The 23,424-nt window shown below is 41.2% G+C and overlaps 1 long non-coding RNA gene across 1 annotated transcript in view; it reads right to left on the minus strand.

The window, feature by feature from the left end:
- LOC123456759 overlaps positions 1-23,424 on the minus strand; it is a 68,849-nt gene that overhangs the window by 40,195 nt on the left and 5,230 nt on the right. The window contains exon 3 of the long non-coding RNA XR_006634651.1: positions 15,451-15,553. This is a non-coding gene — a long non-coding RNA (uncharacterized LOC123456759). The remainder of the gene's footprint in view (positions 1-15,450; positions 15,554-23,424) is intronic.

A 23,424-nucleotide genomic window follows, 5' to 3' on the forward strand; every position in this document is an offset into this window, starting at 1 on the left:
GTGCAGGGCTGCTTTGCATAGAAACAGACTGATGTGAGCAGAGAGATGTGGCACAGAAAAATAAAATCTTTGGGCTGAAACTTCTGCCCATTCAGCTATAATTATATGAGACATTACAACCTTTGAGATTGGGCCAGCTGACCTGCACAGGGGCAACAGAAAGAATGGAGACTCTTTTGAAGGGGCCTGAGTGCTCAAGGAATGTTTTGCTCTTCAAAGTCTGCTTTCTTTTTAACTTATATTATTTATTTATTTTCAAGGTAGGGTCTCACTCTAGCTGTGTATTCTCAGGGTGGTCTCGAACTCCTAGTGACCCTCCCACCTCTACCTCCCAAGTGTTGGAATTAAAGGCATGTGCCCCCATGCCTGGCTATTTATTTATTTTGAGAAAGACACAGGGAGAGAAAGAGAGAGTGTGGGCACACCAGGGCTTCCAGCCATTGCAAACGAACTCCAGACACATGCACTCCCTTGTGCATCTGGCTAATGTGGTTCTTGGAGAATCAAACCTGGGTTCTTTGGCTTTGCAGGCAAATGCCTTAACCACTAAGCCATCTCTCCAGCCCTCAAATTCTGCTTTGATTCACCTGTATTAACAAATTGGCACCACACCTGATATTATAGAGTATAAGAAAGGCAGGAAAGAGGGTCATTGAATTTGCAACAGGGTCTTGTGTTTTGGAAATGGCCATGGGCAGTGTGATGCAGGATTGCCTGCATGGAGACCCAATGTAGCTGTGAAGAAGGACCTTGGGTTGCAGTGGAGACACAGTGGAGATGCTGGAACCATGGGATGGCTGCTAAAAAGAGCTACTGGCCCCAGATGAAGTTTTCCAAGACTGTGAGTAACCTAGCCAGAGAGGCAGAACTGGAACTCCAGAGACTTGTTGCTGTAGAATTATCAGACTTGGAGATTTGTCACTGACTAAAGTTGTTGGATAGAGTTTGATGTTTGCCCTGTGTAAATCTTGTATTGTTTGAGTACTTCTTTTCTATGCCCAATGCCATCTTTTGCAGTGTGAATGTTCATTTTGTGAAATTATGGGTTTTTTTTTTGGTATTACAGCCCAGTTAAAAGACCTTGGACTATGGGAATGTTTGAACATAATTAGGATTGATTTAAAAAAAAAAAACCTATGGGGACTTTTAAAGTTGGGATAAATGCATTGTATTTTACATCATGGATTGTTATCTGTTTATGGGGGGCCAGAAGCGGAATGTAGTGGTTTGATTCAGGTGTTCCCCATAAACTTAGGTGTTCTGAATGCTAGGTTCCTAGCTGATGGAGATTTGGATATTAACGCCTCCTGGAAGCAGTACATTGTTGGGAGTGGGCTTATGAATATTATAGCCCGTTTCCCCTTGTCAGTGTTTGACACACTCTCCTGTTGCTGTTATCCACCAGATGTTGGCCAGGGGTGATGTCCACCCTCTGCTCATGCCATTGTGTTCCCCTGCCATCGTGGAGCTTCCCCCCACACCTGTAAGCCAAAATAAACCTTTTTCCCACAAGCTGCTCTTGATTGGGTGATTTTTGCCAGCAATGTGAACTTCACTGAAACAGTCCCATATCCCTCTGCTCACAACAATCCGTTTCAACACAAAGCAACCCTGCACAAGTTCTCAGGACATGGGCGTAACAGGAAGCCTCTCATACAAACTGCTTCTAGGCCAGTCCAGGCAAAGCTCTTTCTCACCCTCATAAGCCAAACCTCACAGTCCATAGTTCTTACTGCATTCAGGTTTTTCAACTCTGACTAGAATAGTCCATCAAGCTGTACTTACAGCACTGCAAGGTGTTTCTTAGGGAAAGGTTTCAAATTCTTCCATATTCCTCTTGAAAATCAGCTACAAAAGGCCAAAGCCACACAGTCATGTTTCAAGCAGCAATGACACCACTCTTGGTACCAACTTTACTATTGTAGTCAGGTTTGCATTGTTGCAGGAATCACCCAACCAACAGCAGTTTGGGGGTGATGGGTTTATTTTGGCTTACAGACTCAAAGAGAAGCTCCATGATGTTGGGGAAAATGATGGCATGAGCAGAGGGTGGACATCACTTCCTGACCAACATCAGAAGAGTGTGCCAAACACTGGCAAGGGAAATTGTCTATAGTACCCATAAGCCCACCCCCAACAATACAATGCCTCTAGGAGGCATTAATTCCCAAATCTCCATCAGCTGGGAACCTAGCATTTAGGACACCTAAGTTTATGGGGACATCTGAATCAAACCATCACATCATCTTTATCCAAGGTTTTTCCATGAAGGCCCTAAATGGGAACAACAATATTTTATACTTTGTATAATTCAGGGATCAAAGAGGGCCCAATTAAAGCTCCTTAACTACTCCAAGTTATCTACTATAACCCAAGGGAGGAAATAAGACTGTTGTTGCTTTTCTCCAAAGGGTCTGGAATACTGTAAGAAAGATATAGAATCAGGGTCACCAAAGGAGGAGATTCTCCTAAAAGATATATATTTTTTTTAATTTTAGTTTTTTGAGGGAGTATCTCTCTCTAGTCCAGGCTGATCTGGAATTCACTATGTAGTCTCAGCATGGCCTCAAACTCACAGCAATCCTCCGACCTCTGCCTCCTCTGAGTGCTGGGATTAAAGGTGTGTGCCACCACACCCAGCTCTAAAAGATAAATTCTTGACTCAACCAGCCTCTGCTATTCATATGAAGCTTCAGGGGATAGCAGTGAAACCAGTTAAGGTACTGGATGATTTAGTCCAAACTGCTACTGCAATTTACTATAGCTACACCAAGAGAAAGAGAGATGGGATATAAAGAAGGAAGGGAAAAGGAGAGAAAAACTGAAAAGATAAATATTACAGAGACTTGCTGGCTGCTATGAAAGTCATATTACAGTCTAATATGGGGCTATGCTTCATTGGCAGGCAAGAAAGCCATTTCTTTATTTTAGTTTAGTTATTTGTGAGCAGAGAAACAGACAGAAGAGATGGAAAGCCACTACAAACAAACTCCAGATGCATGTGCCACCTTGTGCATCTGGCTTTTCGTGGGTACTGGAGAATCAAATTTGGGTTATTAGTCTTTGCAGGCAAGCACGTTAACTGTTGAGCCAGCTTGCCAGCCCTCAAAAATGTTTGCCAGACGTGGTGGTGCACACCTTTAATCCCAGCACTTGGGAGGCAGAGGTAGGAGGGTCTCCATGAGTTTGAGGCCACCCTGAGACTCCATGGTGAATCCCAGGTCAGCCTGGGCTACAATGAGACCCTACCTCGAAAAACAAAAAAAAAAAAAACGTTTTAACTGTTTTAATGTAAAAAGAGATTAATAGTCCTTTAACAGAAGAGGAAACATGGCCTGGGCATGGTGGCGCAGTCCTTTAATCCCAGAACTTGGGAGGCAGAGGTAGGAGGATCACTGTGAATTTGAGGCCACTCTGAGGCTACATAGTAAATTCCAGGTCAGCCTGAGCTATAAAGAGACCCTACTTCAAAAAGTCAAAAAAAAAAAAAAAAAAAAAAAAAAGAGGAAACATGGCCAATAACCATGAAAAGTTGATCACCTGCATTTATTGGAAAAAATTAGGTCCATAGTAAACTATCATTTTACATTCAGTGTCTCTTATATGTTCTAAAAGGAAGGCAAATTATTATCATATTTTAGAACATAGATTGGCATAATCCTGACAAATGAAGTTTTATATATCTTAGTAGCTGGTAACTTCATTCCCACGTAAATAACAGAACAATGGGTATGTATGTTCAGTAGACATGTACAAAACTGCTCATGGCAGGAGTATTCATAAGAGTAATAAGCTGGAAAGGATAAGAAAATATCCATCAACAGAAAAATAGAAAAAAAGAAAAATTTCTTTTAAATTTTTTTTTTAATTTATTTATTTGAGAGCGACAAACACAGAGAGAGAGATAGAGGGAGAGAGAGAGAATGGGCGTGCCAGGGCTTCCAGCCTCTGCAAACGAACTCCAGACGCGTGCGCCCCCTTGTGCATCTGGCTAACGTGGGACCTGGGGAACCGAGCCTCGAACCGGGGTCCTTAGGCTTCACAGGCAAGCGCTTAATCGCTAAGCCATCTCTCCAGCCCAGAAAAATTTCTTTTATGATTATCTAAAGAAATATATCAGCTAGGGAGATGGTTCAGCAGTTACAGGTGCTTGCTTGTAAAGCCCGATGGCCTGGGTTCAATTCTGCAGCCAGCCTATTAAAGCAGGACAGGCATTCATTTGCAGCAAGACACTCTGGTGCATTTGCACTCATGCACACGCACACATGCAAATAACTGAAAAAAACATATATTATTAATAATAAGCCAATATAACAACAGATATGAATCTCAGAAATATAATATTGAATGAAAAAGAAAGTTTGAAGATATAGCAAACAGTATTATTGTATGGCTATTCCTCTGAATTTAACATTCACTCCTGGAGGGAGGGGGGAAGCTCAATGAATCTTACAAGGTTCAGGAAGCTCATGATACTTACAAGGCTCAATAAGCTCAGAAGGTTACAAGATTCACAATACTACAAGATTATAAAGGAAGTAAGCAACTCCTGGGGGAAAGGAGCCCCTTCAATGGGAGTTTATAGATTGGGCAAGGAGCTCCAGGTTCGTAGTTTTCTTGAGTCTTCATGCATTCTAGGTGATGCATCCAGTGATGCAACTGCCATTCAGCCACCCATGTTCCTGTAAGGAACCCTGATAAATACATTGGTTTGCCAAGTCTGACTTGAGTGGATTAGTGTGGTGTTTGAAACAGATGTCCCTCATAAACTCATGTGGTTTGAATCCTTAGTCCCTAGCTCATGGCAAGTTGGGAAATGGAGTCTCATTGCATGAGGCAGGCTTAGGGGTGTTATAATCAGTCCCCCTTTGCCAGAGCTCAGCTCACTCTCTTGCTGCTGTTTTCCACCTGCTGTGGCAAAATTATGATGTCCAGCCTCTGCTCGTGCCATGTTTTCCCCTTCTCCTAAGAAGCTTCCTCTTGAAACTGTAAGCCAATAAACCTTTTCTTCCCATCAGCTGCTTTTGGTCATGTGTTTTGTCCCAACAACTAGAAAGTAACTACAACACATGATTTCTTTGGTCTGCTGTCAGTGGCATATTTGGGGTGAATAGGTGTTTATGCATCCCTTTATAAAGAAAAGTCAAAAATGTCTACTACTTTTTGAAAGTTTACAACAAAGCCAAATAAGCAATGTATTAGTTAAGCATCCCCAGACATATGAAAAAAAAAATCCACATATCCAAAAATCAAGGTAATGTTAAATATAAAACTTACAAATGGTAAGTTTGTCCCTTAAATTATAACTGCAACCAATCAGTATTATCTAGTGCTATGGGCAGTTCTCGTAGCTTTTGGAGCTTTCTGGAAATACTGACCTAATTGGCTTTGTTTAAGATCTGACTATTCTTAAAAGATGGAGAATGAGTTTGAAAGATGCTCAACTATTAATGCACTTGCCTGTAAAGCCTAAGGAACTGGGTTTAATTCCCCAATGCCCATGTAAGCCAGATACATAAAGTGGCACATGCATCTGGACTTTGTTTTTAGTGGTTGTAAGGCCCTGGCACATCTGTTCTCTTTCTCCTCTCCCCTCTGATTCTGCTTGCACATAAATAAAGATTTTTAAAGGATGGAGAAACTAGAACACTTAATTTCTTATATGCTTCTTTTCTTGACTTAGTTGGGAAGTTGACCTATTTCCAACCTTTTGCCCACCTCAACAGCACACCCCAGCAGTCACCATGATAGAAAGAGTCTGGCTATCTGAATCCTATTCACTCAAGGACCCTGTTTTCTTTTAGTTGCATAAGACCCAAAAATACAAATAAGAGCTGGAGGTATTAGGGATCTAGAAGTATAAAGAACAGATGTTTCAGGCCCTACTACCAAAGTGAGGCAACCCAGGCCCAGAAAACCAAATGCCCCATGTTCTCTCTCATATGTGGATCTTAGCTACAAGTGTTTGGACTTGTATATGAGTTGGAATAAAACCCAGTAGCAGAGGCCAGTAAGCTAGAAAGGGGCTATCAGGGAGGGAGAAGAGGGGAGGATTTAAGGGGATGGTATTGTATATATGTAAGTAGAAGAACAGAAGAACTGGGGGTGGAAAGGCCTAAGTGAGAAGAGATTGAGTAAAGGAAGGATGGGGGGAGGGTTAATCAAAATCTAAGAGGGTATGAATAAGTAATATGGAAACTTACTTTTTTGGACAATGATGCACCCCGAAGACATAGATTGTTACTAGAAAGTTTTTAGTGCCAGGGATGGGAAACCTTCCAGTGAGTTGTTGGCTAAGGAACTCCCTGTTGTTCCCAAAACATTATAGGCCACTGTTGAGGTTCTTGGTTTCCCACCAGGAATAGATGATAAGACATAGATGGTAAGACCCTATTGCTAGAAACTCCACATGCTTGGGCTGCAAGGTCATGAGAAATCTTGCTGGAGCTGAGGTAAAAACCTCCTCCATGTAGACCAGCTGACAGAAAGCTGGAAAAAGCTGTGCTGCATGTAGCTCCATGAGAGAGAAAGAAGGCATCAGTGGAAATAAACAACAGTGGACACTGAAAATCCTGAGTTTGGTCAGCCAGAACAAATGAGCCAATGGGTGCAATAGTAGCACGTCTGTTATGGGGGAAACCAACTGCTCTCTAATTGCACTGGAGGCCCACTACATGGGAGGGAATATATGCCTGATACTGAAATCCTATGATGGGGTAGTCATGAGCCCTGGGGGTGTAACGTCTGCTGCTGTCTGGCAAAATGTATATACTATGCTCTTAAAACTGCCCAGTAAGCACTTCTCTTAATGTTCATACCCATACATTAATGCTAATCTCACTTTTGGTTAGAGAACCTTCGCTTTTCAGATGGCAGTGACCTTGCAATGACTCAGAAGGCACAATGGTGCTGAGAAGAAGTGATAAGAGTGCTCAGCACTGAAACATCTCTATCACACCATCCAAGGCTCAGGGTCCATTGCAGAAGAGGTGGCAGAAAGAATGCAAGAGCCAAAGGAAGGGTAGGACTCCTTACAGTACACTTTTTCAGCCACAAAATGGCCTGGATATCCATGACCTCGCAGTGCCTGGCACTACCTACACAAGACCATCAGAATAGAAGGAAAAGATGATGACATCAAAATAAAAGAGAGACTGATTGAGAGGGGGAGGGGATATGATGGAGAATGGAGTTGTGAAGGGGAAAGTGAGGGAATTATCATGGTTTATTGTCTATAATTATGGAAGTTGTCAATAATAAAATAAATAAAATTAAAAAAGAAGTTTCAGGGCTGGAGAGATGGCTTAGCAGTTAAGGCACTTGCCTGCAAAGCCAAAGGACCTTGGTTTGATTCCCCAATACCCACGTATGCCAGATGCACAAGGTGGCGCATGCATCTGGAGTCCATTTTCAGTGTCTGGAAGCCCTGGCGCACCCATTCTCTCTCCCTCTCTCTCAATCTCTCTCTTTCTCTCCCTCTCTCCCTCCCTCTCTCAAATAAATAAAACAACAATAAAAGAAGTTTCAGGCCCTGCTACCAAAATGTTGACTCATTTATTCTTTGGATTAGAGAGTAAGTATTTGGATAGAACAGAGGAGGTGTAGAGTAAATGAGAAATGGACTTAGGGTGAATGGAATAAATACTTTCTACCAGAAGAAGTGGCTGCCAAATGTAGCATGCACATTGCTGTTTTGTTATTTGGGTTTAGTAGTTTTGAGGTCTTTTCATCCATTCACAAAGATTTATTGTTGGTTTTTCCCTTCCCGTGGATGAAATAACTGAAGCCTAGGGAAACAAGCTACTGCTAATGAACTGTTTAAATTATTTTTATGCTAATAGTACACTTTGAGTATCTGTTTTCCATATTAAAAGAGGTTTCTGAGGTATAAATGTTTTCCTTATATTATTTAACAATGGATACTGTAAAAAAAAAACTTGAACTCAAGCCCAGCCCCCCCCCACTACCTCCAAAGGAACTTACTGAGGCCTTATGACCCCAAGGTGAATATCATTAGCCAATTGAAGAGGACCCTAAGGAAATGAGATTTGGTGTTTTCTCAGAAGCTGTAAATTGTACATTTTGCACTAACTCTAAGTGTTGTGCTTCTTGGAAGGCTGCATGTTGTCCTTCAGTTTTGTTACCTTTGTAGACCTATTTAATAAAATAACTCTAACAGGGATGGAGAGATGGTTTAGTGGTTAAGCACTTGCCTGTGAAGCCCAAGGACCCTGGTTCAAGGCTCGATTACCCAGGACCCACGTTAGCCAGATGCACAAGGGGGCGCATGCACCTGGAGTTTGTTTGCAGTGGCTGGAAGCCCTGGTGCGTCCATTCTCTCTCTCTGCCTCTTTATCTCTCTGTTGCTCTCAAATAAGAATAAACAAAAATTATTAAAAATAAAAATAAAATAAAAATTCATATGCAAAACTACTTTTTGAAACAAAAAGATATGTTTTCTGAGGGTGTGTAGGGTCATGGAACAAAAATGACACATGTGTAGATGTTACTATGAATGCTATTATTTGATGGGATAGTGAGTTCTTGGAGTTTCAATAAATTATCTTTACAACTCATGTATATAATCATATATGAAATATATTTTATGTGATCAAGTAGAATGGAAGAAGAAAAGAGAAAGTAAGGAGGAAAACTATTGGGGAGTCTTGCTGTTAGGACTAAAGCCTTAATTGGAAGGGGATATGGGACATAGAATGTTTAAAAGCTGGTTTTTGAACTGGGCATGGTGGTACAAGCCTGTAATCCCATTGTTTAGAAGGCTGGGGTAAGAGATCAGAAGGGTCATTCTGGATTACATATCAAGATTTATGTCTCAAAAAATAAGACTAATTTGTTCAAAGTGATGCATGCATCTGGAGTTTGTTTGCAGTGGCAGAAGCCCTGGTTCACCTATACCCACTATCTTTCTGTCTACCTCTTTGTTTCTCTCAAATAAGCTAATAAAATATTTTTATATAGGGCTAGAAGATGCACACAGTGGCACATGTGTATGGAATTTGTTTGTAGAGGCTGGAGGCCCTGGTGTACCCATTTTCTCTCTTCCCTCTGCGTTTTTCTCTCTCAAATAAATAAAAATAAAAAAAATTTTAAACAGGGCTGGAGAGATGGATCAGTAGTTAAAGGTACTTGACTGCAAAGCCTGATGGCTTGAGTTTGATTCTCCAGTGCCCATGTAGAGGCAGATGCACAAAGTAGTGCATGCATCTAGAATCCATTTGCAGTGGCAGGAAGCCCTGCCATGCCCATACTTAGACTTTCTCTCTCTCCCCTAAATAAATAAATATGTTTTGAAGAAATAAGAGTGCTAGGGGTGTGGCTCTGTAGCAGAGCACTTGCCTATCATGTATAAGCCCTAGCTTCATTAATAGCAAAACTCACAACCACCACAAAACCAAAGCCTGTATTTTTAAAGATATGAGTAATAAGAGAACAAAGGAATGGCAGAGTAAGGACTGGTGTACTCACTTTCCCTATAAAACTATAAATATGAACAAATCAACCCAAGCCAATCATTTCAGAACTATAGCAGTTAACCAAAGTCATATACACAAGACAAACTACTGAATCTTGATAACACAGTAGGGCTTGTGGCATTTTAATTATGATGAGTCCCTTTCTGTACCCTCCGCCTCCATATCAGTGATGTATTAGCCAACAAATGAACAAATTTCAGACAACAAAGAGATGTTACTACTTTAGGAATTTAAAAAGAAACTTCAGAGAATGATATAACCAGAACTTTATAAGTTTTGATACACTTTAGGGCTCTAAAATTGGGGAGTACACATACCCAAGGCCATGTGTATGCCTAGGAAAAGCTCTGGCTGACTGAAGCCCTGTGCAAACAGAAAGTAATGGAGTCTGGATTCATGGCTCAGTGGGTAAAGCAATTAACATGCAAGCATGAATACTTGAGTTCAAATCTCTAGAACCCATATAAAGCCAGATGCTGCAGCATGAGCATCAGTAATCCCAGCATGCCTACAGCAAGAGGGAAGGTAGAGAGAGGAAAACTCACCAGAAGCTAGAAGGTCAGAGTGCCTGATTAATGAAGCTTTGAACAATGAGAGATCCTGCCTCAAACAAGGTGGAACATAAGGACCAACACCTTAAGTTGTCGTGTGACTTTCAAATGCATGCTGTGTCATAAATGTGCCCTCCTGCACACTCACACAGCATACACACATAAAAACAGAAAAAGAAAGTGAAAGCTCAGGTGGCCTCTTAAACTAGCTGAAATTTGAAAGTATTTTCTCATAGAACATGCCATAGCAAAGTGTGGAAGACACATTGCCAAAGTAAAGTATTTAAAGAGAAAAACCATTGGCTTATTTACTTTACTGACTATGATCTTTAGGGATACAGACATAAAAATGTAAAGAAAAACTTTAAAAAGTTGCAGAAAACTCAGGGACCATAAAATAACAGAATAGAAGAATAATCATAGAATCAGTAGAATTAGTCCCCCCCAAAATCAATAAACATACATACACACACACACACACACACACACACACATATCAACAATAAAAATGATCATAACTACAATATCAACAACAAAAGCAAAATAAAACAAAACCAGACTAATAAACTTTGAGAGTCTGGAGGTGAGCAAGATGGTGAAACAGGGTTTTCCAATGCTCATCTGCTCTCATAGAAACAATTTGAACTATGCACACATGAAAATGCCTTCGTAGAGCAAAGGAAAGCCAAAGGAGAGATAACATCACCTGGAGAGCATATAAATAAGAAAAGACACACAGAAGAGGGAAGAAAGGACAGTTATACCTTACTTATCCACCGCTCCCCCAATCTAGGCAACTCATCATGGTGAGAAACACCTATCAATGAAGAGGAAACTGAGAAGCAGACTTTGTTTAGGACACCAAAACTGGGCCCACTCTAGTAAAATACAGTTCTAGGTATATTGGGCTTGGATCCTGAGTCAATGAGAGCTGGTTTGACACCAAGACCTAGAACCTGAATCCATGTGGTATGGAGCTTGGCTCCTAGATCTGTAAGATATAACCTAAAGTCTGGGTCCTTTAAATATCTTCAAGAAATTCACTCTCAAAGACAGACATTCCCTTATGGTGAAAGGATTGAAAAAGTATTCCAAGCTAATGGATCCAAGAAAAAAGCAGCGCTTGCAATTCTAATATCTGACAAAATAGACTCCAGACCAAAAATAGTTAGAAATGCTAAAGAAGGATACTTGATACTGATCATGGGGACAAATCACCAAGAAAACATTGCAATCCTAAATATGTATGACCAAACACAGGAGAACCCAACTTCATAAAACAAACACTGCTAGACATGAAGTCACAGATTAAGCTCAACAGTTATAGGTCTTGCCAAAACAAGAACAAACCAACTCCAAAAACAGTAGCTATGAAGAAATAATTGAGATTAGGGCAGAAATTAATGAAATAGAAATTTTAAAAAACATTATAAGGAAATAATGAAATAAGGATTTCATCCTTTGGATACACCAAAAGAAATGGATGGACTTTTAGAAGTATAAAATCTACCAAAATTAAATGAAGATGAGGTCAATAATTTAGACAGATCTATAGCACATGAAACTTTCTCTAAAATAGATCATATATTACGACACAAGAAAATCTTAACAAATATCAAACACTGAAATAATTCCTTGTATTATATCTGGTCACAATGGGACAAAGCTACTAATCAACAGCAAGAAGAACTGTAGAATATACACAAACTCATAGAAATTAAAGCAATATACTATTGAACAATGAATGGGTCACTGAAGAAATCAAGAAGGAAATAAAAAGATTTCTAAAATAAAATGGCAATGAAAATACTACATTACCATAGCTTATGGGACACAGTGAGGGCAGTCCTAAAAGGGAAATATATAGCCTTAGGTACATACATTAAAAAATTAGAGAGGTCACAAATAAAAAAAACTTTAAAAAATATTTTATTTATTTGAGAGAGAGAACAAGGCAGAGAGAGAGAGAGAGAAAGAGAGAGAGAGTTGGGGTGGAATGGGCACACCAGGGCCTCCAGCCACTGCAAACAAACTCCAGGTACATGCGCCCCCCCCCCCCCTTGTGCTTCCGGCTTACATGAGTCCTGGAAAATTGAACCAGGATCCTTTGGCTTTGCAGGCAAATGCCTTAACCACTAAGCCATCTCTCCACTCCAGTTAAAAAAAAAAAAAAAAAAACCTTTAAAAATATTTTATTGGCTTGCAATGAGAGAGAGAAAAAAAAAGGAGCTTTGAATTCTTAGATTTGTCTGTACATTGGGTTAAGTCAATAGAGGCCAGTAAACTAGAAAGAGAAATGGGGGGGGGATTAAGAAGGGGGAATAGTAGATTGGGAGTTGAAAGGGTTTTTAATATTTTATTTATTTATTTTCAAGGTGGGGGGATGGGTGTGCCAGGGCCTCTAGCCACTGCAAATGAACTCCAGACACATGTACCACTCTGTGCTTTACATGGGTATTGAGGAATTGAGCCTGGGTTGTTGAGCTTTGTAGGCAAGCGACTTAACCACTGAGCCATCTCTCCTGTAAAGTTTTATGTCGGGGTAAGCGTAGGAGGAGGGGGAATGGGGAGGGATAAACAAAACTAAAGATGTATGAAAAAGTTGTACGGAAACTTATTTCATTAATAACAAATATAAAAATGTAAGTTAAAAGGAGTGTCTGAGGGACTGGAGAGAGGGCTCAACAGTTAAAGTGCTTGCTTGCAATGCTTGATGGCCTGGGTCTGAGTCCCCAGTACCTCTGTAAAGCAAGATGCACAAAATGGCATATGCTTCTGGAGTTCATTTGCAGTGGCAAGAGGCCCTGGCATGCCCATACTTATTCTCTCTCTTTCTCGCCTTGCAAATAAATAAATAGAGTTTGAGCAGAAGTACCCTACATGTGTAGATAATGCTACTTCCAGAAGCTACAGGTTGTTACAAGAAAATGCCAGTGCCAGGAGCGGGATACCTCCTGGTGTGTTCTTGGTCACGGAGACCCTTGAGACTCCCAAAACACTAGATATTGCCAATGTTCTTAGTTATCTGCTTGAATAAAGAAAATGGCAAGACTCTGTTGCTGAAGACACCACATGAAGTTACAGGATATTGAGAAATCAAATGGGAACTGAGATGGAAGACTCTTCCCTGATGACTAGCAATCATAGTGCTAGAAATTGCCATGTAGGTCTCTAGGAAAAGATTGTCATCAACAGTGTTAACTACTTTTGGTCAGAGAAGCTTCTTTTTACAGTTGGCATTGACTACTGTGGTGACTGAAAACTCCTCTAAGTTCTGAGAATTAGTTACTGTTTAGTCCTCAGTGTGAAATAAGGTATTTGTACCACCCCTTCCAAGGCTCAAGGAACACTGCAGAAGAGGAGACAGAAGGAAAGTAAGGGCCAGAGGATGGGGATGAGTGCTTTGGAATTCTGTCTTATGCATATGAAACAGCTGCTGCATTCTTGACATCACAGCAATTGTCCTTACCTGAACAAGATCTGCACCATATTGAGTCCATCAACATTCCATGTTGTGGAATGTTTAAAAGCTTAACAGATATAACTTTTAAAGTGTAGTTAGGTCAAAGATATCCAGTTAGATGCAACACAAACAATATTACAAAATTGACATATGATAATCAAACTGCCAAAAATCAAGAACAAGGAGTGTACCCTGAATGCAGCTAAAAGAGGCAAGTAGCACATAACAGATTTGCAAGAAGGTTAGTATGAGATGCCTCAGCAGAATCTTACAGGTCAGGAAAGAGTAAGATGGATGGTGGAGAAGGGAAAAATAAAAGACATCAAAGTAGAAGAGGGAGTAGTTGGAAAGAACAAGTTCAGTGGAAGGGGATAGTCAATAGGAATGACAAGGTAATGCTATGGGAGTTTGGTCAAAAAAAAAAAAATCTATGGGGTTAGGAAGACAGAAGGGGTTAGCTAGAGACAAAGTCTGCCATGCCAGTCCAGGTTCAATTTTCAAGCTGCCACATAAACCAGACACAAAATCTAGAGCAAGCATCTGACATTTGTTTGCAGAGGCAAGAGGCCCTGGTGCCCATGCATGCACACACACACAAATAAATAAATAAAGTAAAAATCATATACATATATGAAAAATGTCAATAAAGAGAAAAATAATCACAGAAAACTTGCTGATTTTTACAAAAGGCACACATTTGTTTGGGGGGTATTTTTTCGAGGTAGGGTCTCGCTCTAGTCCAGGGTGACCTGGAATTCACTATGTAGTCTCAGGGGGGGCCTCGAACTTACAGCGATCCTCCTACTTCTGCCTCCCAAATACTGAGGTAAAAGGGGTGCACCACCACATCTGGCTTAAAAGATGTAACTTTTAAAGTGTAGGAAGGTCAAAGATATCCAGTTAGATCCAACACAAACAATATTACAAAAAAGACATATTACAATCAAATTACCAAAAATCAAGAACAAGGAGTGTATCCTGAATGCATCAAAAAGAGGCAAGTAGCACATAACAGATTTGTAAGAAGGTTAGTATGAGACACCTCAGCAGAATCTTACAGGTCAGGAAAGAGTAAAATAATCTTCTGTGGGGAAAGCCCTGATAATCAAGAATATACTGTACTTGGAAAAGCTATTCTTCATAAATGAGACACAAAACAATCCCAGATAAACAAAAGCTAAGGAAATTCTTCATCAATAGATCTACCTTTTAAGAAATGTTAAAGGGAGTTTTTCAAGCTGAAAGAAAAGGATGCAAATTAGTACCATAAATGCATAAGTATGAACTGGGTGTGGTGGCACATGCCTTTGATCCCAGCACTCTAGGAGAATCGCTGTGAGTTAAAGACCAGCCTGGGATTACAAAGTGAGTTCCAGGTCAGCTTGGGCTAGAGTGAGACCCTACTTTGAAAAAAAAAAAAAGCAACAAAAAAACCCCACATTAGTATAAAATTCACTTGTAAAAGTAAATACACAAGCTGGGTGTAATGACGCATGCCTTTAATCCCAGCACTCAGGAGGCAAAGCTAGGAGGATTGCCATGAGTTTGAAGACAGTCTGAGACAACATAGTAAATTCCAGGTTAGCCTGGGCTAGAGTGAGACCCTACCTTGAAAAAAACCAAAAACAGTAAGTACAAATATTTACAATTATATAATGGAGCTGTATGAACCGCATATACCCAATATGAAGGTTAAAAAAAGTATTAAAACAATAATTTGCTAAGGGACAGATAATATAAAAAAAAATTGTGACATCAAAAACAGTGGTGGGAATGAAGTAAAAGTATAGTTATTTAATGCAATCAAATTTCCTGTCAGTTTAAACTAGCTTCTTATAATTATGCTTGATGTAATTCTTGTACCAACCACAAAGCAAAAACCTACAGTAGATACAATTAACAAAACGGCAGTAGTGATAGCTTACCTATTATCAATAATTACCTTGAATTTCAGTGAATTAATCGCCAATCAATAGTCACAGAGTGGACAGAGAAGATGGCAGACAACACCCGGGTATGGTCTGCCAGAGTCTCTAGGGAATAATCTAGGGAAAGATTAAAAGCTATTAGAAGAGGCCAGTGATGCCTGGCTGTTTCTAGCTTTAATAGTAAAATAAAACAGATAAATTTAAAAACCAGAAAAAAAAAATCCAAGGGCTGGAGAGATGGCTTAGCAGTTAAGGTGCTTGCTTGCAAAGCCTAAGGACAGAGGTTCGATTCCCCAGTACCCATGTAAGCCAGATGCACAAGGTGGTGCATGCATCTGGAGTTCGTTTGCAGTGGTTAGAGGCCCTGGTGTGCCCAGTCTCTCTATATCTGCCTCTCTTTCAAATAAATAAATTAATTAATTTTAAAAAAAAGAAATTGCAAGTTCATCTCTGAGGGATTGGCTTGATTTGGGGATCGCCAACTTCACAGAGATCTGGGGGCCACCCGGGTTTCCTCAGCTCAACAAACACAGGCTCAGGATGTCTGCATGGTACCTTCAGTAATGGGCATTTTTCTTTTTTCTTTTTAATTAATTAATTAATTTATTTGAGAGCGACAGACACAGAGAGAAAGACAGATAGAGGGAGAGAGAGAGAATGGGCGCGCCAGGGCTTCCAGCCTCTGCAAACGAACTCCAGACGCGTGCGCCCCCTTGTGCATCTGGCTAACGTGGGACCTGGGGAACCGAGCCTCGAACCGGGGTCCTTAGGCTTCACAGGCAAGCGCTTAACCGCTAAGCCATCTCTCCAGCCCAGTAATGGGCATTTTTAAAAGCAGATAGAAAGAAAAAAAAAATCCAGACAAAGGGAGGGTGGAGGATAGCAGAAGACTGAGTTTTCAGTCAGCTAGAACAGCTGTGGAACTCCATTTCAAGAAGGCCTTGCTAAGGTGGTGGCACAGAGACCCTGTAGCATAGGGCATCAGGAGGGGAGTGGTACAGTGAACCAAACACCTCAAAGCAGGGCTGTGCAGTGCTGTGCAGCCATCTCCGTAGAAGAAGCAGACTCGGCTCAGAATAGCTGCCAGACACCATTTCAAAGACTCCTGCGGAGCTGACTGGCTAGCAGATTGTGGCCCTCTGTGAACTGTATTCTCAGGAAACAGAGAAAGTGACATGTAACTACACACTGAATCCTGAATACGGACCAACAGAATTCTGCTAGACTGTTAGAGACTAAGTCTTTGAGTGTGCAATCAGTAAGTTGGAAACTGAATTTGAGCCAGAGTCTGCAGGGGAAATTAAATGCCAGTTCCAAGCAGACTATCATAAAACAGGCTACTTGCACAAGGGCAGGGCCAGGAGTACCAACTGGCTGCTGGAGGGACGGCCCTGAAGTATGACCAGCATTTGACACTCTAACTCTGAATCACCATCTACTGACCAGACCACACCTGGAACTCAGTCTCTCAAAGGAAGCACCCAAAGTAAGAATGTACCTGTCTAGAGCTAGATTACTTTTATAGTTTATTTCCCTATAGCAGTTACTTTCTCAATGCTGGGACAGAATACCTGACTCACCTTAAGGAAATAAAGTGTTTTATTCTCTGCTTACAGTTTAGAGAAGAAAGCATGGCCAGAGCCACCTCAACACATCAGCAATGAGGAAGGGGAGGCAGAGACAAGAAGTAGAGGGAGACACTTCAAGGCCCACTCCCAATGACACACTTTCTCCAGCAAGGCTCCACATCCTGAACCTTCCCCAAACTTCTTGAACAGCACCGCCAACTGGGGAGTAGGCATGCAATTCATGAGTCTATGGGAATATATTACTATGAAATCACCACATTCTGCCTCTGGCCAAATAGATGTCTAGAAATCTCATAATGCAAAATGTATTCAGCCCAACTTTAAAGATCCTGATAGTTTGTGTACTGCTAGGGATTGAACTCATAGCCTTGTGTATCCTAGGTAGGTGCTAAACCACTAAGCTACATTCCCAGCCCCTGATAGTTTTGAATAGTCTCAACCTCGTTTAAAAGTCCAAAGTGTCAAAGCAGTCTCTTAATTGCGAGTCCTGTAAAATCAAAACAAGTTATATTCTTCCAACATATAATGGCACAGAATAAATATCCCCATTATAAAAGGGAGGGATGAAGGCATAGTAAAGAAAGATTGGCTCAAAGCAAGACTGAAAGCCAGCAGGGAAAACACCAAATCCTTCAGCTCTTGTCTAGTATCCAGGACTAATGGTGAAATCATCTGGGCTCTAAAAGGCTTAGGCAATTCTGCCCTTTCAGCTGTTGAAGGAAAATAGGAAAAGGCTAGTTTATTTTGGGCAGTTTCAGTTAGGAACTGAGGCCCAGAGAAAACCAGAAGATGCCACCCCACATGCCACCTCGCCCTGGCATGAAAATGAAACTTGGTAGAAATGGAACTAGTGTCTGATCAAGATGGATCTACAGTGCCCCCTGCTGTTCATAGTCTAGCAAACTACCTAGATAGACGGCCCAGGTGGGTTGGCCCTGGGGTTCACCTTCCAAATCTACTTAATGGTCAGGTCTTCACCTTACATATAAAGGCTCTCATCTTCTTTCTGCCTTGCTTCCCCACCCCAACCCTCTCTATGGGATTCTTCTGGACCTATCCTATGCTGCTTGGATACAGTGAATCTGGCCTCCCCCCCTGGGTGAGGGGGAAGCATAACATTGCTCCTTCGTCTGAATAACACTCTCCCTCTCTCCCTCCCTCCCTCTCTCTCTGTCTCTCTCTCTCTCTCTCTCTCTCTCATGCGCGCGCGCTCTGCTTGCCTCTCCTAGCTCAGGCCATAGTAATACATGTGAGTCTGGCCTCTGACCCCACCTAGCCTGGCTGGGGGGGGGGAGGAGGAGAGTATAACACTATTTCTTGGTCTGGAGGACTCTTCTGCTTGCCTCTGCTTTATAGTATGGGGTAACTTCTCACTTTGATTACATGCACGACCTTCCTCTGGTCTCTGAATCTACCACATGTGTATTACCCTTACACTCTTGATTTACCATGTGGGTGGTCTCACTAAGTCCAGGCCTGCTACCTGTTTAAATTCTTTTTTTTTTTTTTTTTGAGGTAGGGTCTTGCTCTAGCCCAGGTTGACCTGGAATTCACTATGGAGTCCCAGGCTGGCCCGGAACTCACAACAATCTCCCTACTTTGGGCTCCTGAGTGCTAGGATTAAAGACATGCATCACCATACCCAGCCCTGTGTAATTTCTTTAAACTTGGGGTAGCCATGAAGTGTAACTCTCTTCATTACTCATTTCTCCTCTGAATTTCTTGGTCTCTGTTTTGATATTTTCCCTCTTATTCTTCCTTGAGCCTCACCATTTGCCCTCTTAACAGATGCCATGTATGTTCCTTCTAAGTCTCCCTACATCTACATTCTACCTTCCACATGCTTCTGGCTATACCCCAATCTCTGGCTGAAAGCTTCACATTCTCTTACTGAGCTTTACGAACTACCCTCCACGTGCTTGTGGCCCTACCTCAGTCTTTTCTCGAAAGTCTCAGTTTAACATCCCTCCATGTGCTTGTGGCTATACTCAATTATTTCCCTAAAAATCTCAATTTCTCTTAAATGAACTCTATAAACGGCACAATGTTTTCCACATGAGAGCATGTTTCCTACTTCCCACGTTTATGACTCTGCTTTAGCCTTCCTTCCTAGATCCCAATCTTAAATAAACCCCACAATTTGTGATTTCTCCCTAAATAAACTAATAAATAAATAAATAAATAAAATTCATACTTTATCCTTGTTGAGTTCATCTTGATCGATTCTTTGTTAAAGTTAGAACAGAATCCAAGCTTGGGGTTCGTGAATTGGGGGGACCCTTCCTGAACCCCCAAATCCTGCATCACTGTGATGCCTGTAGCTTCTTTCTTGGGCAGAATTCACCCCAAGCCTGAAGCTTTTCTTGGTGATCATCCTACAGCTTTGGCATCTCTAACATTCTAGGGCCTTCACTGCAACTTTGGGTTCACCTTCACAGCTTCACACAGCGGCCTCACAGGGCCTTCTTGCAGAGACTTCTCCCTTCAGGTATTTTTCCTTTCAAAAGAATTAGTGTTCCAGCCATTGGGAACTTTCAATTGGTTGAGTCTTGCCCTCAGGTCACCTCTCCTATTGTCACAGTGCAAAGCAATTGGCTTATCTTTACTCTTCTCTTTTTCTTTGTTTGGTTTTGAGGCAGGGTCTCACTTTAGCTTGGGCTAGCCTGGAATTCACCCTATAGCTCAGCCTGGCCTCCACTTTGGCACACCTCCTACCTCGGCCTCCCAAGTGCTAGGATTAAAGGCATGAGCCACCATAGCTGGTGTGGCTTATCTTCAATGGGGGTCACATGTTTAAAATGTGCAGCCAAAGCAGCTGCAGTCTCTGTGCCTGGGGATATTCAATTTGTTTACATTTCTTATGTGCCAAACTTTTTATATATATATTTATGCTCTGTATTTTGTTCTCTTTGATTGTAGATCTGAACCAGGGAAGCAAAGAGAAAAGATGTCATCCATTCAATGCTTTCTGCCTTGAAATTTCCTCTGCCAAACATATTCGTCCATTACTTTTAAATATTTTTATTTATTTATTTGCAAGGAGAGAGAGAGAGAGAGAGAGAGAGAGAGAGAGAGAGAGAGAGAGAGAGCACACCAGGTACTCTTGCTGTTATAAACAAACTCCAGATATATATGCCTTTTGTGCATCTCACTTTACATGAGTACTGGGGAATCAAACCCAGGCTGTTATGCTTTGCAAGCAAATGCCTTAACTGCTGAGCCATCTCTCCAGACCCAGTCATTACTTTAAATTCAATTTTGCTCAAGGTCTCAGGTGACAGGCAGAATGCAGACATATTCTTTGCCTGAATATCACATGAACTGACTCTAGTCCAGTTCCCAAGAGAGTTCTTTTGACCTTCTAAAACCTCATGAGCTAGGACTCTATGGGTCAGCATTTCTCTTTGCCTTCTGGTCTTCCAAACATCCCCCAGAATGGTTCATTTCACTTTGCTTATAGCATTATAAGGTTTTTATATTCCAAAGTTCCACATTCCTCCCAAAAACCAGTTTCAAAGTTGTCCTCTGACCTCTACATGCATGCCTGTACTCACGCATGAGTGTGCATATACATATCAAAAACAAGCACATAGCCGGGCGTGGTGGCGCATGCCTTTAATCCCAGCACTCGGAAGGCAGAGGTAGGAGGGTCGCCGTGAGTTCGAGGCCACCCTGAGACTACATAGTGAATTCCAGGTCAGCCTGAGCTAGACTGAAACCCTACCTCGAATAACCAAATAATAATAATAATAATAATAAGCACATGTTGGGTGTTGTGGCACATGTCTTTAATGTCAGCATGTGGGAGGCAGAGAGGTAGGAGGATCTCCATGAATTCAAGGCCACCCTGAGATTACATAATGAATTCCTGGTTAGCCTGGGCTAGAGTAAAACGCAAAATACTACCTCAAAAAACCAAAAAGAAAGGCGGGAGGGAGGAAAGGAAGAAGGGAGGGAGGAAGAAAGGAAGGAAGGAAGGAAGGAAGGAAGGAAGGAAGGAAGGAAGGAAGGAAGGAAGGAAGGAAGGGGCTAGAGAGATATCTTAGTGGTTAAGGCGCATGCCTGGGAAGCCTAAGGACCCAGGTTCGATTCTCCAGGTCCCACATCAGCCAGATGCACATGATGGCACATGCATCTGGAGTTCATTTGCAGTGGCTAGAGGCCCTGGTGTGCCCATTCTCTCTCTGTTTCTTTTTCTTTCTCCCTCCCTCTCTCTAATAAATAAATGAAAATTTAAAAAAAGAAAGAATAAAAGAAAACACACAGGACTGGAAGGATGGTTTAGCGGTTAGGGCACTTGCCTGTAAAGCCAGGTTTGATCCCCCCAATACCCACATAAGCCAGATTCACAAAACAGTGCATGCATCTGGAGTTGGTTTGCAGTGGGTAGAGGTGCTTATTCATATTCTTTCTCTCTCTCTCTGTCATGTTCCTTCTCCCTCTTTCTGTCAAATAAATTTAAAAAACACAAACTAGAAAACTTACTGCTGCCAGACCTGTCCTACAAGAAAACACTAATTTCAAATTGAAATTAGACTAAATGTTAACTTGAAGATAAGGTTTTCTGAAAGAAAATTCTTTCATTCTCCTTCATGTTTTCAATGTAACTGCAAAAGTGAATAAACTATTGAAAGGCTTATAATGTCAAAAGAGGTAATTTTTATGGCATTACTAAAACAGACATTGGAAGGATCAGACTAACACTGGAAAAAAAATGCCTCCCTCCCTTCCCTGACTGGATTTGAATTTGGTGATCTTTTTGTGTCTCAGCACTAGAGCAGTTGTTGCATATTATTAGTTCTTTTAAAGATTTTTAATTTTTTGCTTATTATATATATATATTTGCTTATTATATATATAATTGGTGCACCAGGGCCTCCAGCCACTGTAAACAACTACAGATGCATGAGCCACCATGTGCATCTGGCTTATGTGGGTACTGGGGAATCAAACCTGGGTCCTTAGGCTTAGCAGGCAAGCACCTTAACTGCTGAGCCATCTCTCCAGTTGTTTGCATATTATTTTGAAATTAGATTATTACTCATCCAAAGTAGATTGCTTTAAGGTGGAATTTTCATTATAATTCTCAAGGAAATCACTAAGACCTTAACTCAACAATATAGTTAATAAGGGAATTTAAAGGTTACAATACATGGTGTGTATTTAACACAGAAGAAGAGAGGACTTGGGGAACAAAACAAAAGAACAAATGAATGGAACAAGAGATACACACAAAACAAGTAGTGATTCTTCCTCACATGTGGCTCCTAACCTGGAACAGCTTGAGTTGCAGGCATATCTGACAAGCAACTTAAGGGAAAGATAACAGGGATGGAGGGTTTTGAGGAAGGGGAGTGGTAGGGTAATGAGCTGGGGAGATACACACAAAACTAAACTCAGACTGGAGCAGGGTAAGGAGTGACATTAGGGGCTGGCAGATGGTTTAGTGGGTAAAGTGTTACTGCATAAGTATGAGGACCTGAGTTCAGATTCCTAGCACCCATTAAGCCAGGAGTGGTGTCACAAAATTGTAATCCCAGTGCTGGGGAAGTGGAGGAGGAGAATCCTTGGGGCTTGCTGGCTAGCTAGTCTAGCCGAATCAGTGAATTCTGTAGGTTTCTGTCTCAAAATAAATAAATAAATAAATAAATAAATAAATAAATAAATAAATAAATAAATAAGGTGAAGAGCAACTGAGGAAGGCACCTTACATTGACCTCTGCTCTTTACACACGTGCACAAATGTGTCGTATACATATGTGTGCACCTATACACATATGTGCCCACATACACATGAGCATACACACACACACACCACACATACATACACAAAAGAGGGTGACAGTGGCTGGCATTCCAGCAAAGCTCCTGGGTAGTATGTGCAAGACTCTGGATTAGATCCCCAGGATGGGTACGAGGAGAGGGAGAGTATGTTGTAACTAAATTTTTCTAGCAACAGCTATGTATTAAGTATATTCACACAGAGACAGTGGATGATTTGTGATTTGAAACAGGGTTGTTAATGTTTATACAATCTCAAGGTGTAACACTATAAATCACTTATTACAGAGAAGAAAAGAATTGAGGGCTAGGGTGTATAGGTCAGTGGTACATTTGCCCAGCATGCACAGGAGCCTGGGTTCCATCCACAGCACATGTGCAAGCACACAACACACACACACACACACACACACACACACACACACACACACACACACACTTGAGTACAGCTATGCACTGCTTAACAACAGGGATATGTTCCAAGACATTTATTGTTAGGTGATTTTATGGTTGTACCAGCATCATGCCTGTACTTACACAAACTAAGATGGCTATGATATCACTAGGTGATATAATTTTATGGAACCAGTGTCATATTGACCATGCAATGTTGACCAA

Source organism: Jaculus jaculus, chromosome X (assembly GCF_020740685.1).
Source record: "Jaculus jaculus isolate mJacJac1 chromosome X, mJacJac1.mat.Y.cur, whole genome shotgun sequence".
NCBI lineage: Eukaryota > Metazoa > Chordata > Mammalia > Rodentia > Dipodidae > Jaculus > Jaculus jaculus.